General features: G+C 37.6%; 1 long non-coding RNA gene across 1 annotated transcript in view; it reads left to right on the top strand.

Moving 5' to 3' along the window:
* The window catches only part of LOC136847196 (uncharacterized), a 282,989-nt gene extending 267,357 nt beyond the window's left edge, over window positions 1-15,632 (top strand). Inside the window, exon 6 of the long non-coding RNA XR_010855653.1 lies at window positions 15,522-15,632. This is a non-coding gene — a long non-coding RNA (uncharacterized lncRNA). The remainder of the gene's footprint in view (window positions 1-15,521) is intronic.
* Window positions 15,633-16,457: the final 825 nt, after the last annotated feature.

Genomic DNA, 16,457 nt, shown 5'->3' with positions numbered 1-16,457 from the left:
CTAAAACGACTTGTGTGGTATATCATGTACACCTTCCGTCATTATATATATATATATATATATAATATAATATATATATATATATATATATATATATATATATATATATATATATATATAGACTGTCTGTCCTGTAATACTACAGTGTAATATAGACCTTCTTATATTCATATATATATATATATATATATATATATATATATATATATATATATATATATATATATATATATATATATATATATATATAAACCTGGTGTGCCAGCTACTACGCCCCCTTCACGCTGGTTGCGACCTGCCATTGTGGACTAACTGTCAAGAGGTTCTGGCTTTAATGAAGCTATAGCTGATGAGGTGAACTTAACCAAAGGGCTTCGGGTAATGTTTCATTCATATATATAAGTATATGTGCGTGTATATATATATTATATACTGCATATATATATATATATATATATATATATATGTATATGTATATATATATATGTGTGTTTAAACAATTACCTCCCTTCAACCAAAAGTTCGACTCCCAGTTATCTGAGTTAGAGAAAGCGAGCCTCAAAGAGAGCACAGACTTCCCTCGTCTCCTCGTGGAAATATCCTACGTGACAGAGAGCAGTAGTCGACCCTTTCGCGAAGATCAGTCCCCTTGGGGATAAAAAAAAAAAAAAGGTCAGAAGAGAGAAAGAGCAAAAATAAGAAAGAGAAAGAACGTACATAATCCCTCACAGCACACTACCAGGAGCGATCGGATGATTTTTAAGAGGAGTCCTGTAGGAATTCCGCCGAAGAAGCGCCCTGCGAGCTTAGCACCAGAAGGAATGATACTGAGTGACGCCATTAAAGCATGGCATCCTGAGGGATGCGACAGTAGTTAAAAATAAAAAAAAAAGAGAGTGAGAGAAAAAAAAAAGACCGGTAATGCTAAGTCATATAAAGACTCGCTTTGACTTCCTGTGAGGTACATCGGTAGGCAATTTCAAGTGTAAAGAATTAAAAAAAAAATATTAGCAGATGAAGAGCTCGAAGGAGAAAGAAAGAGAGAGAGAGAGAGAGAGAGTTATAAAGAAAAGACAAAAACTGACATTTCCTTCTCTCATGGGAGATGCCGTAATTACAGGCAATTAGTTTTAGAAATATTTCCAGGTGGACAATTGACACTGGTGTGGGAAATGATGGTATTTGGAACTCGGTTCGTAATGATAGCGGTGGAAAAAGTTTATGCAACATGGGAAATCATACGCACTTGGCACACGTGAGAGAGAGAGAGAGAGAGAGAGAGAGCATTGTGGTCATGGGTTGTAATGTTAGGATGAAATTTGTTAACATTATCCGAACATAATTACAGTATCGATGAAAAAGGTGTGTTGCCTCTCACTGCCATCTTTCCTTCTTTTCCCTCACTAACCCCCTCCCCCCCTTCTCTCTCTCTCTCTCTCTCTCTCTCTCTCTCTCTCTCTCTCTCTCTCTCTCCGCAGAAATTACCTAATAGCTTGGAGCTACAACGATATAAGAATGCAGGTGAATGGCTGTTTTCTTTTTTTTATCTCATATAAATTATGACGTCGAGTTCTTAATGACCGTTTCGCCCACTGGCAATAATTCGTCCACGAGTCTATTTTTATGTAAATGAACGTGCGTGCGTTGAATACATGTACGGCTCTTACGTATGCATTCTCGTGTTTCCGGTTCCCGTATTTCTCGCTGCCCCTTTCTCTCTCTCTCTCTCATTGTCTGTAATCACATCCCCTTCAAAATGCATCAAGTTTTGACTCTCAGTCACAAGTCCGGCGGAGCGGAACTCGACCCGAAGATAAGAAACAAACACCTACCATTTCCACACCTCAATTTTATGGGGGTGGGGGTACTCTGATCGCCAGCTCCTTGTCGTAACTCTTACCTATACCTCAGGATAGTACCCTGGTAAAGCCGTAATAGCACACCGTAGCATACCAGTAGCAATTACGTCTCCGATCGAGCGATAATCTATGACAGGAGTCGTCGCGATGCAGTTGCTTGGATGTTTTCATAAAGGTGACTTGCATAACGGAGGAGGGCCTTGCCCAGCACCTGCTGCATTGCGAGATTCCCCACTTATTTATATGATTAAGCGTAATAAGTATATTGAAATTCCCCCCAGGATGGAAGGGAAAGAGAGAGAAATCAAATTTTTTCGTTAGTCATTTATTGTTTATCATAGGAGAAAAGGTTGTGCTTAGAATATCCAAAAAGTAGGTACAAGGCTGTTGGAAAGAACTGTTGGTCCTGTGTCCTTCGTAGCTCAGGCTGTGGCCTACCACAGTCTACATAGTATTATCTAGTATTATCAGGTACAAATTCATTCTTAGGTCGGTAGGCATAATGAATTTTTCATTTTTCAGGGAACGGCCCTGAACAGTTTCCTTCCTTCAGAGATCGATCTTAGGTGTTACACTTACTTGTACACACACCTACATACATGTATATACTGTATATATGGGGAAGGGCTTATAAATATTTTCTCTAATTTAGCACTAAAATGTGGAGCCAGACCCAACTATAACTCAAAATATTGTAGATGGATTTATTCTGTCAATATTTAGGTCATTCTGAAGTTGACATTAAAAACCGGTTTGAGGTTTGAGTCTTAAACACAAGCTGTTCCGAAACATCTTTATTCCTGTCACAATACTGAAGGGCTACATGTTTCAGAGCAATTTTTGAATTATGCTTGGAAGGTTAGATGTCTGGAAACAGCTCGATTATTTATTCTGGCTGAGGCCACATGTCTCCGAGACTTTGTTTGGTTGTAATACTCAGGTGACAAGATGTCAAAATGGTTAGTGATTTTTCCAAAATTGATTAAGTCTCAAAAGTGTTTGTGTTATACTCTAAAGCCCTCAGACGTGATATATATATATATATATATATATATATATATATATATATATATATACTATATATATGTGTTGTGTGTGTGTGTGTGTGTGTGTGTGTGTGTGTGTGTGTATACATATATATATATATAATATACACACACATATATATATATATACAGTATATATATATATCTTATTACAGTAGGAACACAGTCGTAGGGGTCTGTGGTCTCTTTTCGGCCTTTAAAAGAAGACTGTTGAGAAATTAAAAGGTTTTATGAATGTGTGCTTATTTTTTATAATGGAAGTGGGTAACAGCAAGAAACAAATAATTGTAGCTGCTGTCAAATGCTATCAATAATTAATCAGTTATGTACGACTGTTATATGCTCTTTTGCTTCGGTTTTGACCACCTGTATGTAAACAAAACAAGAAATGGAACGACAAAAAAAAAAAATGTTGCCTAGTAGAAAACAAACGGGAAATTAAATTTTTTAAAGTATGTATGAAGGTATTACAGCAGCAGTTGGACTGACGCATCTCCCATTTCAACAAGTGACGGTGTCACACATGGTCAATATCTGGCACCTTTTAGTGTTACAAACTTTGCGCCAAATGGCCAATAATTGTAAAATCGAAGTCGCGCACGTTCGTGAATGTGTGAAATTACCCCAAGGAGCATTCGTGACTTCAGTTTAACTGTGGTATTGAAGAATAATAATGGTGAAACGAAGGCCACAAAAAGATGCCGGAACACTTGTTATTCCGACGTCACCTTAGGGTGAATTGTGAAGTTGGAATGGAGGAACTGAAAGAAAGTGACAATTAGTCCCTCGAAGGGCGGGGGAAGATGCGGCCAGAGAAATGTTTTTGCCGTGCCTGAAATAAAGTTAATGATGACATTTTCGGATGGCACTGGCTCCATAAAACGACCAAATTAGATTCCGGTCCTAGGAAAAGGAATAAACACGAGGAAGATTTAAGAGATTTTGACGGTTACTTGAGAACATTTATAACAGCCGTAACCCTGTCTTAATACGTGTGCTGTCACACACACACACACACACACACACACACACATAAAAGAATAATACTTAGAGAAGACTACAACTATATACATTAAGGAGCTGACCCTTTGATTCACCAACTTATCATCATTACCGTATTCGATAATCTGCCAGGCACATAGTTCTCTTGCTAAGTCAACAAAGAATTTTTTTGAGGAAACCGGTTTAAGTTCTGTGTTTCTGAACATTGCGATGCCCCTTAAAAATTCACATTTTTCTTATTAGAGAGAATGTATGCGGTGTTTATAAAATTCCTGAGGGCCACCATATTTTTATATACATACATACGTACTGTGGTGGGTACTGTCGGGCGTTCGAGTCACTTAGGTGCCAAACCATTTGTCACTTAAATTTCCCCTTCTGTGATATTCCAGTAGCGCAGAATTGTACAATCAAAAACATACGACATTTAGCTTAATTCTTGTAATTATATATATATATATATATATATATATATATATATATATATATATATATATATACTATATATATATATATATGACTTTTTATCACATCACCGTGATTCATATACAATCAGTAACCTACAAACGTCTTTAATATCCAATTCGCTCTACCTCGAAGTAATATATTTTTCATATATTTACCGAAGGGAATTTTTTAGTGGATAATTAGTTCCGTCGTCCGTGGGCTCGAACCAGCAGACGCACTACACGGTTAGCATGGCAGAGGTGGGTGGATGTCGTCCCGTCTAATTACCGACACCTGAGTTCGACGGGCGATTTGTATATGGGAGACGATATCCATATACCTCCTTGCTGGCCGCGTGAGTTAAGCGTCCACTGTAGTCCTGAGTTCTTGTCCTTCGCTGGTTCGAGCCACGGGACGACGAACTTATTATCAACTAAGAATTCCCTTCGGTAGCATATATGAAAATATATTATTTCCAGGTAAGTTATTTGGATATTAAGGACGTTTGTAGCTTACTGATTATATATATATATATATATATATATATATATATATATATATATATATATATATATATATATATATATATATAATCTCTAACAGCATTGTGAAAAGTAAATGATATTCCGCAAAAATAAAACACAAAATTCTGCAGTCTAATAGAAAACAGAATGTCAGACTGTTCAAAGCGTATTACTCTCGTCAGCATTTGTGAGGCGGGGCAGCCTGACATGGGCACCTGGGACAGCGAACGACATCTACCACAGATGGTGAAGAAATTGCGATTAAACATATTCCGAAACTGGATGGTAGTTAAAGCATGGGAGAGAGAGAGAGAGAGAGAGAGAGAGGAAATAGCGAAGGTAGATAGAAAAGGAAATGCTTAGAGGGAGGAGTTAGGGGTGGAGGTAAGAGGAAAAAAGACATGGAAAACAGGGGATGGGGAAAATAGGAAAGACGTAGAAGTAGATAGAGAAGGAGTAGGAGGACAGGAATAGGAGAAGGAAGGTGTGAGGAATTAGAGAACGGGCACCAAAAAGAAATAAAAAGGAAAAGAAAGGTCATTCAACAGGGAGAAAATGAACGCGCCACTTAAAGAGGGTTTAGCAGACGATTATTACCCAGAGGGGGTCCAGACATCGCATTCCACTAACCACCTTAATTATTAGATTTACGCATTATCCTAGCTACTGTTGGAGCCAGTTTACGCGTTGCGGAATACTGCACGCCACAGTATTTGCTTCTTTTTTTTTTTTCAATGCACTTCTCTAAATAAAAACAGGAGCCTAATTACGGCTGGATTAATTCGACTACAAACCGATTATGAAACCGGAAACGTCAGTGTTTGGGGTTTTTATAATTCTGCACGTGCACTGGCTAAAACCAACGCTGTCTTGGATTTTTCAAGGGTGTATTTTTCTATGCAGGATATATGCGTAATATATTTTAATTGCTTGCAACGTTATAATATCGATATATATAGATATATGTATAATATATATGTATATATATATATATATATATATATATATATATATATATATATATATATATATATATATATTATATATTTATATATATATATATATATATATATATATATATATATATATATATATATATATATATATATATATCAGTTAAACTCATTTTCAAGTGTTACTGCATGCATACATTAGAATAATTCCATTCTAAAAGCAAAAGGAGCTAATTTGTATCCTCAGATTGAAGGATAAACATCACACAAAATGCTATCAGGTACGAAATATCAATATGGAGAGCAAGATAATAATAATTGCAAAGATTTGGTAAGGCCATTTGAAGTGATATATGACAGCGCAAAAAGAAAAATGTCCCCCATAAATCATTTTTGATTAAAGACTCTGATATATACGAAACCAGCAGAGACACATTCGTCACGAGATGTGGTCAGTGCTAATCACCGGCTGATGAGAAAGTGGTCACACCTCATTATACTGGGGGGCAATTTTGAGACACCTTTTTCTGTTGCGGGTCAATGTCGAGACGGAGTTTTCTTTGCAGGTCCAATTTCGAGAACGATTTATGTTCATTAGGGGTCAATTTTGAGGCGAATTTGTTTCCCCCTTTTTTTTAGGGGTTAATGTCAAGATAACCTTTCTTGTTGAGAGAAAATTGTTCCGAGACGCCTTTTTCTATTGCAGGTCAATGTCGAGGCGGAGTTTTCTTTACAGGTCCAATTTCGAGAACGATTTATGTTCATTAGAGGTCAATTTTGAGGCGAATTTCTTTCCCCCTTTTGTTAGGGGTTAATGTCAAGATAACCTTCCTTGTTGAGAGAAAACTGTTCCGAGACGCCTTTTTCTATTGCAGGTCAGTGTCGAGATGGAGTTTTCTTTACAGGCCCAATTTCGAGAACGATTTATGTTCAGTAGGGGTCAGTTTTGAGGCGAATTTGTTTCCCCCCTTTTTTTAGGGGCTAATGTCGGGATGAGCTTTTCTGCTGAGAGCAAACTGTTTCGAGATACCTTTTTCTATTGCGGGTCAGTGTCGAGACGGATTTTTTTTTTTATTTGCCATTAAGGGTCTTTCCGAGACGAATATTTCTTTTATCATTAGGGGTCATTTCGAGAGGGAAATTTTTACCATTAGGGTTCATTTCGAGACGGATTTTTTTTTAACTTTTAAGGGTTATTTCTAGACGGATTTTTTTTTATCATTAAGGGTCATTTTGTGAAGGATTTTTTTTACCATTAAGGGTCATTTCGAGACGGATTTTTTTTTTACCATTAAGGGTCAATTTCGAGACGGATTTTTTTAACATTAAGGGTCATTTCGAGACGGAATTTTTTTTATCATTAAGGGTCATTCCGAGACGATTTTTTTTTACCATTAAGGGTAATTTCGAGACGGATTTTCTTTTGAAAATAAGAACCAGTTTTAAGAAAGAATTTTCTGAGAAGGTCAGTTTCAAGACGGATTTTTTTTTTTTTTTTTTGTTAGGGTCGATTACGATACGGTCTTTTCCCTTGAAAGTGATCAATTCTGAGATATCAATTTTCTATTGGGGATCAATCTTGTGACAGTTCTTTCTATTGAATGCCAATTTCAAGATAGCAATTTTATATTGAAACTGAAATTCAAGCTAGCGCTTTGTATTGAACGTTATTTTAAAGACAAATGTTGTTTTGAGAGTAAGTTTCGATGTAATACATTTCTTATTGAAGGTCAGTAATTTTTGAGAGATTTTTCGAGTGGGGTCAGTTTAGGGATCACACCTTTTTATTAGTTTTCTGTAAAAAAGAAAACTGTTATGCCAACTTTGTGTCCGACCGCACTTTATTCTGTCCACACTTTTTTCTATGCACTTTTTCTGTCTGCCCCAGATCTTTAAAAACTACTGGGCTAGGAGAAACGCAAATTGATATATTGGTCCTCCACCCTCCAGTCATCAAACATACCAAATTGCAGCCCTCTAGCCTCAGTAGTTTTTATTTCATTTAAGATTAAAGTTAGCCATAGTCGTGCTTCTGGCAACAATATAGAATAGGCCACCACCAGGCCGTGGTTAAAGTTTCATGGGCCGCGGATCATACAGCATTATATCGAGACCAAAAAGAGATAGATCTATTTTCGGTGGCCTTGATTTTATGCTGTAGCGGTTGTGCAGAAAACTCGATTGCGCCGAAGAAACTTTGGTGCATTTTTTACTTGTTCTTTATTGTTATTGTTTTCAGATACTATGGTCCCGGTAAGTTTTCTATTGGGGAATGAATTCGACACAGCTTATCCATTGATGGTCACTTTGGAGACAGTTTTTTATATTAAGGATCCGTTGGTGATCCGACTTCAAACAGCTTGTTTTTCTATGATAGGTCAGTCACGAGACAGGTAAGGTTAGATTGATAATGATGGTCAATTTCAAGATATTCTTTACTGAGGGACAATTTCAAACAGCTTATTGATGCTCAATTTTGAGGCAGTTTTTTCTATTGGGAGTCAATTTTGACTTCACTTTTACTGTAGAGACTTTATTTCATTACATACTTTTCTCTTGAGGTTCAATTTTCAGACAGCTGTTTCTGTCGAGTTAATTTCTAAATAACTTTAGCTAGTGAGTATTTATTTCATTATATATTTTTATATTCAGGCTCAATTTTGAGACAGGGTTTTCTGTTGAGAGTCAATTTATAAAGTTTTTTTTTTTTATTGAGAGTCAATTTGAAGATAGTTTTCTTATTGAGAACCAGTTTCGTCGTGGGTTTTGGTGCAATATCAGATGCTTGTTCTGGGAATGGTCAAGGGCCACGATCGAAATAGCTTTTCCAAACGAGTATCAGATTCTAATTTTTTTTTTAGATTATATTTTATTGAAACCTTCGTAGCAGTTTTTTTGGAGCGTTAAATAATTTAGCCAGAGCCGATATCATTGAGGCTTCTATTTTGCTGCTGGGTGGCCAATGCTATTGAATTGCAACCTGTGGGATGGCAGGGGGAGGGGGGGGTTGAGCTTCCGCTAATCATTAGTAGCCTTATTGGTATCAGCCGTGGATACAGGACTACTGGAGGTCTTAACGTTATTGGAAAAATGATCATTGGCGAAGTTTCAAAGCGCTGGGCTTGTGTTCCAGCCCCACTCTGGGCTTGATAGGTTTTCACTGACACAGACCTTACTGTCTCTCTGGAGCTAGATTTGGGGATTTGGGTCCTTAGGTTTACCTTCTGAGTCATCAGGAGTCAATAGTCTTAGTCCCCCAGGTCTTACATGGGTGGGGAGGGTCAAAAATGCTAATCATATGTGTGCTGTGATCAGTCTCTTTAGACATTGTTTGGCAGTTGAGTGACCTTTCCCTTGCCTCTGTGCTGCAGTATTAATATTTTAGCCCTTGAATGGAAACAAATCCCTAGTTTGTACTTTCTGCTGACATGGATTTTTAATGCTGAGGTTTTAAAATGATTTTCTTTCTTTTCCTGTGTATTTCAACAGTTACTGCCGCAGTTTATACACCAAAAAGTATAGTGGCATAAAATACTGTTTTATACCTTTTCTCTAGTTTTTTCACTATGCATTTTCATTGTAGGAAGAAAGTATCTTAACATTATTGTTATTGGTATGCCTGTCGTGTCAAAAATGACGGTAATATTGCTGTTGCATCATACTTATGTCAAATTCCTCAAATTGCTGAGCATTTCTTGTTCGCTCGATATAAAATGATGGTTAACCTGTAATCTCCATACCATAGACTGCCTGCGTTACACACTGAAAATAGATATATGCCTACATTCTACTCTTTTTTGTATTATTATTGTTGTTGTTATTATTATTATTATTATTATTATTATTGTTGTTGTTGTTGTTGTTGTTGTTGTTGTTGTTGTTGTTGTTGTAATAATTTACGCTTTCTTTATCATTTTCTGGTAATGGTAGCAGTAACAGAAGTAATATTCTTCTATAATCTCGGCAGTAACGTTATCGAAATTTATGAAAAACAGTCATGTTCTTCAAAGGTGACAGTAAGATGAGACCGTCTCTTTGAGTATTAAGCCCATGCATACTGTTAGATATACATTTAAAATCCTTAAGCTTTACGAGGACTACAATTCTCAATGTCAGAGGGAAAGAAACTCGGTGAAAATTTTATACAGATTCCTAATTTCAGGTTCCTGCCACATTTTCAAACTGCGTGGCCATTCTGGCTTGTTATGGTTATTCTGTTCATCTTCCCCGTAAGGGGTAGAACCGTCTGTGCACCTCACGTTGTGCACTGTAGGCGTAACTAAAGGGTATTTGCAGTATGTCTTCGGCTTTCAGTTGCACCCGCTTTTTAACCTGTCCTGTAACTTCACTTCCGTTCCTACTTCCTTTCTTAAATTTTGCTGTCCAACCTCTCTAACTATACCCTTTTAGTGTAGCTGTGAGTTTTTCTCTCGGTTCCTTCTTTAGATCTTTGAACTTTATCTCATTTATTTTCTGGATATGTTCATTAATTTATTGTTTCCTTTTTTTTAATAAGTGAGATCTCTCCTTTCTATATTTCCCTTTACCTTCTCTTACTTCTTCCTAATAAACGCCATATTCTTTGGAAGCTTGAATTTCAAGTCAGTGGTCCCTGTAAGTTTGTTCCATATGAATAGGTTTCATCTACTGAATAATAATAATAATAATAATAATAATAATAATCATGCTGTCTCACCACTCCAATTCCCTCTTTTCACTGTCTTAAGCAGTGCATGACCGAAAAATCTTTCGGTGCTTGGTTTGACAGCCTAATTTTTTTAAAATCAATCAATTCTGCCCATTTTTTGTTCATGGGGTGGGTGGTTATTTGTGTGTTGCTCACGGAGGCTATTGATATTATTGTCGTTAGTAACATAACTGATATTGATAATGGAATCCTTATTATTATTATTATTATTATTATTATTATTATTATTATTATTATTATTATTATTTGATTTGATTATACGAGAAACGAGAGGTTTCTGGAGCAGCATTATGTAAAAGCCCTCTGGATATGAGAGGGCCAAAATTTGCCGAGTCATCCGGTAGCTGGGAAGAGTGAATTATAGCCACGTGTAACCAGAACTGCGTGTAACATCCAAGCAAGTGAAAATAAGACCGAATAACGAACGCACGGCCAAAAGATTACATAGCGAGGTGTCCGCTCACGGAACCGGTTCCCATTTTGAGTGGCGTTCTCCCACGGTGTCCTTGGTGTAATCTCTGGCGTTATTTTTTTCCACATTGGTTAGTGGAATATTTATAGACTGTTTATCATGCATTATTTTTTCCATTTACTTTTATTCTATTACTAACAGGACGGAATAGCTACTCGGTTCTATTTTTTTCTTTTTTTTTTTTTTTTGCAAATTATACCTTTATTTTTTAGTGTTTTGGCTGTAAGTCAAAAGAGATTATTTTATATTTTCATCATTATCCTGGGTTTTTCATGGTCACTCTCCACCTGTTTTCTTAAACTAATCTTCTTTTATTGAGCTGTAAATTATATTGATGAAGTTATTTGTTTGTTTTTTCTCTCTGCTGTTCCTCCTCCTCCTCCTCCTCCTTCTCCTCCTCCTCCTCCTCCTCCTCCTCCTCTTCCTCCTCCTCCTCAAATACTGATGAAGTTATTTGTTTGTTCTTTCTGTCTCCTCCTCTTCCTCCGCCTTCTCTTCTTCTTCCTCCTCCTCCTCCCCTCCTCCTCCTCCTCCTCCTCCCTCCCTCCTCCTCCCCCTCCTCCCTCCTCCTCCTCCCTCCTCCACATCCTGTTTCTTCCTCTCTTTTACTCCCTGTGTCTTCCTTTAATTTCAAATGTAAGCCAGGTAAAGGTACTCAAAAGCTAATTTATTGCTTCTCACAATTCCTTTTCTCCTTGTCCTCCCCGTCCTCCCTCTCACTCTTATATTCCTCACTTATAGTGACCCATATGATAATGAATAGGACGGTGTTTGCTTCTGTTCTACCCAAACGTCACCATTGAACCAGTCTTACTGTTAATAACCCAGATATTTAATCCTCATGGTAAGAAGAGCGTAAAGAGCCACGAGACTCAAGATACATCTAGATGACAGTTTATATCAAGAGTTAAATGATTGACTACTTCCAGTTAACTGACTGTGTTGAAGGGTGTGCGTTTTAGTTTGGTCTTGACAGGTTATTATTATTATTATTATTATTATTATTATTATTATTATTATTATTATTATTGTGTGTGTGTATTATTCAGAGTTTAACGAGGCCACTGAGTCTAGATTTTCTGTATATATATATATATATATGTATGTATATATATATATATATATATATATATATACACATTTTTTTCTTGTCTTTCTAAACATGATCACGGTAAACGAAAGCACAGTATCTTCGAATCTTCCTTTCACGTATCCTGCGAGCTCTTGTGTATGTTTATATCCCACGGAACTATTGTGGTGCTACTGTGCTTATATGTATGTATGTATGTACTGAGTTATCAATAATGAAGAGGCTGTGTATTACATTGGGAAGACGAAACTCAGTGGTACTCCGTAGTGCAAAGTAAAGTATCTTTACCTATTATACTGTTAGTTATTCTGACAACGTCATAAAATCTGGATATTAAACGTCCACATGCGTCTGTTTCTCCAGTTTATCGTCAAATGACAAAATATCGTTGAGGGCTCTTGTCGCGACCCTAGCTGAGTGTGCTTCTACTGTAAGTTCCGAGTATTCTTCATACCAAATGAAGGGGTTAGACGTCCTCCTGAGCAGGTTCCGTCTGGTCATAGACAGGAAATGCCATGGTAGGTGCGCTTTTGCTTAGCTGATGTGCTCTCTTTACGTTGGGCTCGACGTGCGGCTGATGAGGTAACTGTATGGGTGCAAGAGGCAGCTTGAAAGTCGTGGATTTTAGGAGGGGGGCTAGGATTTTGCAGACACGTGGCGGTGCTTGGTTTGGTTTGAAGCTTTTAAGAGGAAGCTGACCCTTGCTTAAAAGAAATAATAAAAAAAAAGACAGGTCTCGTTGTTTACTGATCTGTTTAGTTATTCTTTTGCATTCTCGCAGAAGGATTTACAAACTTGGGAATTATTATTTTCAACATTTATTATGTAAATAAACGTAAGCGACAGCCTAGTTTGTACTGATAATCCATGCGTACATATATGCATACATACGAAATAGCAAGTACGCATGCCATTTCATTACTTTTTTATTACGTAAAAGTCAATAAATTAGACAACCTAATGTCCCTACGTTGCCCGGGCACGCAGAACACGAAACAAAAAATTGACAGGAAGGAAAAGTGGAGCTTTCCCGAAATCGCCTTATTTCCGTTTACACCTTAGAACAACTACGGGTCGCCTCTAGGCAAGGGCCTGTACTGATACAAGGCCGGCAGAAGCTAAACCAGCCAACCAACACAAGGGAAAACGGGAGCAACAAGAGAACTCCAAAGCTTTGACGTAGAGGGGGAAGAAACAGCCAGCAAACAGTGCAATAAGAGCATCACTTACCGCGCTGGAAGAGAGCCTGACTTATTTTACCCTTATCTCCCTTACATAATGCATCCAATTACCATCGAATTTATAGTATTCCCAGCTGAGTAATTCAAATGAAGTGATCATGATTAGCAGCATTAATCTTGCATATATTAGCACTGGAGATTCCCACAAGCTCTTTTGCGATATTCAATATCTCACAATATAATAAGAAAGAATTGATGTAAAAACAACTGCTGTATATTTCTTTCGCGTCCTTCTTAGTAAAGAGTAATGAATTTCCCCCTTTTCTCATTTATCAGCTTCTCTCTCTCTCTCTCTCTCTCTCTCTCTCTCTCTCTCTCTCTCTCTCTCTCTCTCTCCTCGCCCGTCGTACGTACATTACCCCCTTTCCTTTTCCCTCCCCTCAGAGCTCCACCTTGGCTCCCTATCAGGCCCTGATTGGGCTCCTGCTGCTTTTCCCCCTTCTCTCTTCCCCTTACCCCCTACAATCCTCCTTTCTCTTCCCTCGTATCGGCGCTCCTCCCTTCTACACACGCACACGCACACACACACACAAACACACTCACAAACACACACATGTCTCTCCTAAACCCTTTGGCTGATCGATCATCAAAATGTTTTGCCCCGACCATCCTTCTTCTCTCTCTCTCTCTCTCTCTCTCTCTCTCTCTCTCTCTCTCTCTCTCTCTGTCCCTTCTCCTACTCCTCCCTCTCACGTCATTTACTCCCTCCCTCCTCCGCACCTCCCTTCTTCTCCCCACCCCTTCCCCCTCACGTCATTTATTCCCTCCCCCTCCCTTCTTCCCTGAACTAATAGAACCACCCATCTCCCTTTTTAAATCCACGACTCTCCTTCAGCTGGGGAGAGAAGGAGGAAAAAATGAGAGGGAGAAGAAATAATAATAAAATCTTGCTCTCTTCCGTCATTACAACGCTAAAGCAGGATGCAAGAACACATATAGGGCTTACCCGGCGAGCCTCTTACCGACAAACACTTGTGTCGTATAATGCGAGGTTTAGAGCGAGAAATGAGGACGGCATTCGTCGAATTCTAAACAAGTGTCGATTATTCTGTTTGCTATTGTTCGATTATTTTATTTTTTGCTTTTGTTTATGAAGAGGAGAGAGAGAGAGAGAGAGAGAGAGAGAGAGAAGAAAGAAGAGAGAGGGAAGTGCTCTTTTTCACTGCGTTGCTTACTTTTTATATCATGTTTACGAGCAGCGATCCAAATGTGCGTGTTTTTTTTTTTTATTTCTATTTTGTAACCATCCTCACTATACGAAAAAAATGTTGAGTCAGTTTATTTTTTATAATTAAGTAAATCAGTCGGTCACATAATAAATAAGCTGTTCTCAGATATCGAAGTGAATAAAGAGGTAAAATAATAAATAGGAATTATAAGCTTTCAAATGCCGGGCTTGGATGCAAGAGACCGTGCTTACCCTGCCAACTTAACCTGACTTAAACAAAAACAGTTTTTAACACTGAACTTTTTCCTCTTCATTCAGAGGCCGAAAGGACGGTAGCTTATTCTCAAGTCTCCCGTGCTGGAAACAAGCATGAATTATCGTGGTTGCCACAGAAAACGAAAGCATGGAGAAAATTCCAGAGCTTGCTATTCAGTTGAAGGCTAACTGGTCACTTGGTGACGAGTAGGAACGGTTCAGTGACTTATGAGGTTTTGAAATACCAACCCGTTTTTTTTTTCCATGGTAGAGTAACATTAATATTATACACAGTTTTGAATCCCTACCTTATTCACTCTATGATCAATAATATTTTGCCTTTAAGTCTGGCTAGAGTGTGTCACTTTTTTGAGACTTCGAGCGTTGCTGGAGTAGTCCACAATGATTTAGGTTTGGTTCATCATGTACAGGAACGCCATTGGGTGAATCTTTTCCATCCTTTGCCATATGTCATACACATTCACGTTTCCCACTCATGCCATGCAACATACTTCTCATTTTCTGATGACCGTAGATATTGTAACGCTACTTTATCATGTTGAATTAATTATGATATCGTATAGCCTGTCATCCCAACTTTTGCAGTAGCTCTCTTCACTGAAATCATTCGCCGAGATAACTCCTAGAGGTTAATGAAAGCCTGGGATTTTATAACCAATAGTGAGTCATAATCCAGCCATTGGAATAAAAGAGGAATCTTCCGCATTAAATAGCAACCATTTCTTTTCTTTTCAGGTTCTTGAAACAAAATGGAACTTGCATCAATCTGTAATTTATCATATATGGCGACAGAAACAGCTTCATATGAATTAGGGAAGGGAGCAGATGTGGTATCAACTACAACAGGTATGTGATTGTTAGTGCTTGCGAGTAACACTTGATTTTTTCATAGCATTGCATTTTAAGAACCTCGATCTTTCGACTGTTCCGAAGGACTGTAGCGACCGTTAAGTAATTGGATATTATCAGGCGAATCTTAAAAGGTTCCTGACATTGTTGATAATCATGAAAATAGTTGATTGAAAACGATCATATTTATGCAAAGCATTTTAGCCCAAAAGCCAGAATCATTAATCACCAGGTAACTGTAGCATATTGCCAGTCAGTCAAAATCTACCGTAATGATACGGTAAGGACTGCTGTACTGAAATATTATTATAATTCAGTGGACAAAAATACCCTCCTCGTGAAGTCTTTTAAAAGATATTGGTAATATAATGCACACGGCTTTATAGCAATATACATAATGCTTTAGCGTTCAAGGATTCCTGCTCTATGCGTCAGAAGAAATGACAGGCTTTCGACTTACGAAGGAAGTATAAACATAATATAGAGTAAATAAGGTGAAAAAATAAGTAATATTCGTTCAAATACAGGAAAAGAAATAACGCCCAACACTCTGTACATTTCAAACATAACCTATATTCCTTCAGTTTTCGATAACCCGGTGCAAAAAACTACCCTTATAAAATGTATGAACATAACTTCGAACACAGCTATTCATCGCGCCATTTGTGCGTTACTCCAGAAGTACGTCAATCTGCTGTGTGATACTTCAGTCATGTACTTACTCAGCTGATTGTTCAGTGCTAAAAATGTATTTTACCTATTCCACTTATTCATTTCTTGTAGACATCGGTCTGTTACATACTTTACGATCTGTCTTTCATA

The sequence above is a fragment of the Macrobrachium rosenbergii genome, chromosome 16, assembly GCF_040412425.1.
Source record: "Macrobrachium rosenbergii isolate ZJJX-2024 chromosome 16, ASM4041242v1, whole genome shotgun sequence".
NCBI classification, from domain to species: Eukaryota; Metazoa; Arthropoda; class Malacostraca; order Decapoda; family Palaemonidae; genus Macrobrachium; species Macrobrachium rosenbergii.
The sequence above is the reverse complement of the archived record's forward strand: the minus strand, read 5'-3'. Positions and strand labels throughout refer to the sequence as shown.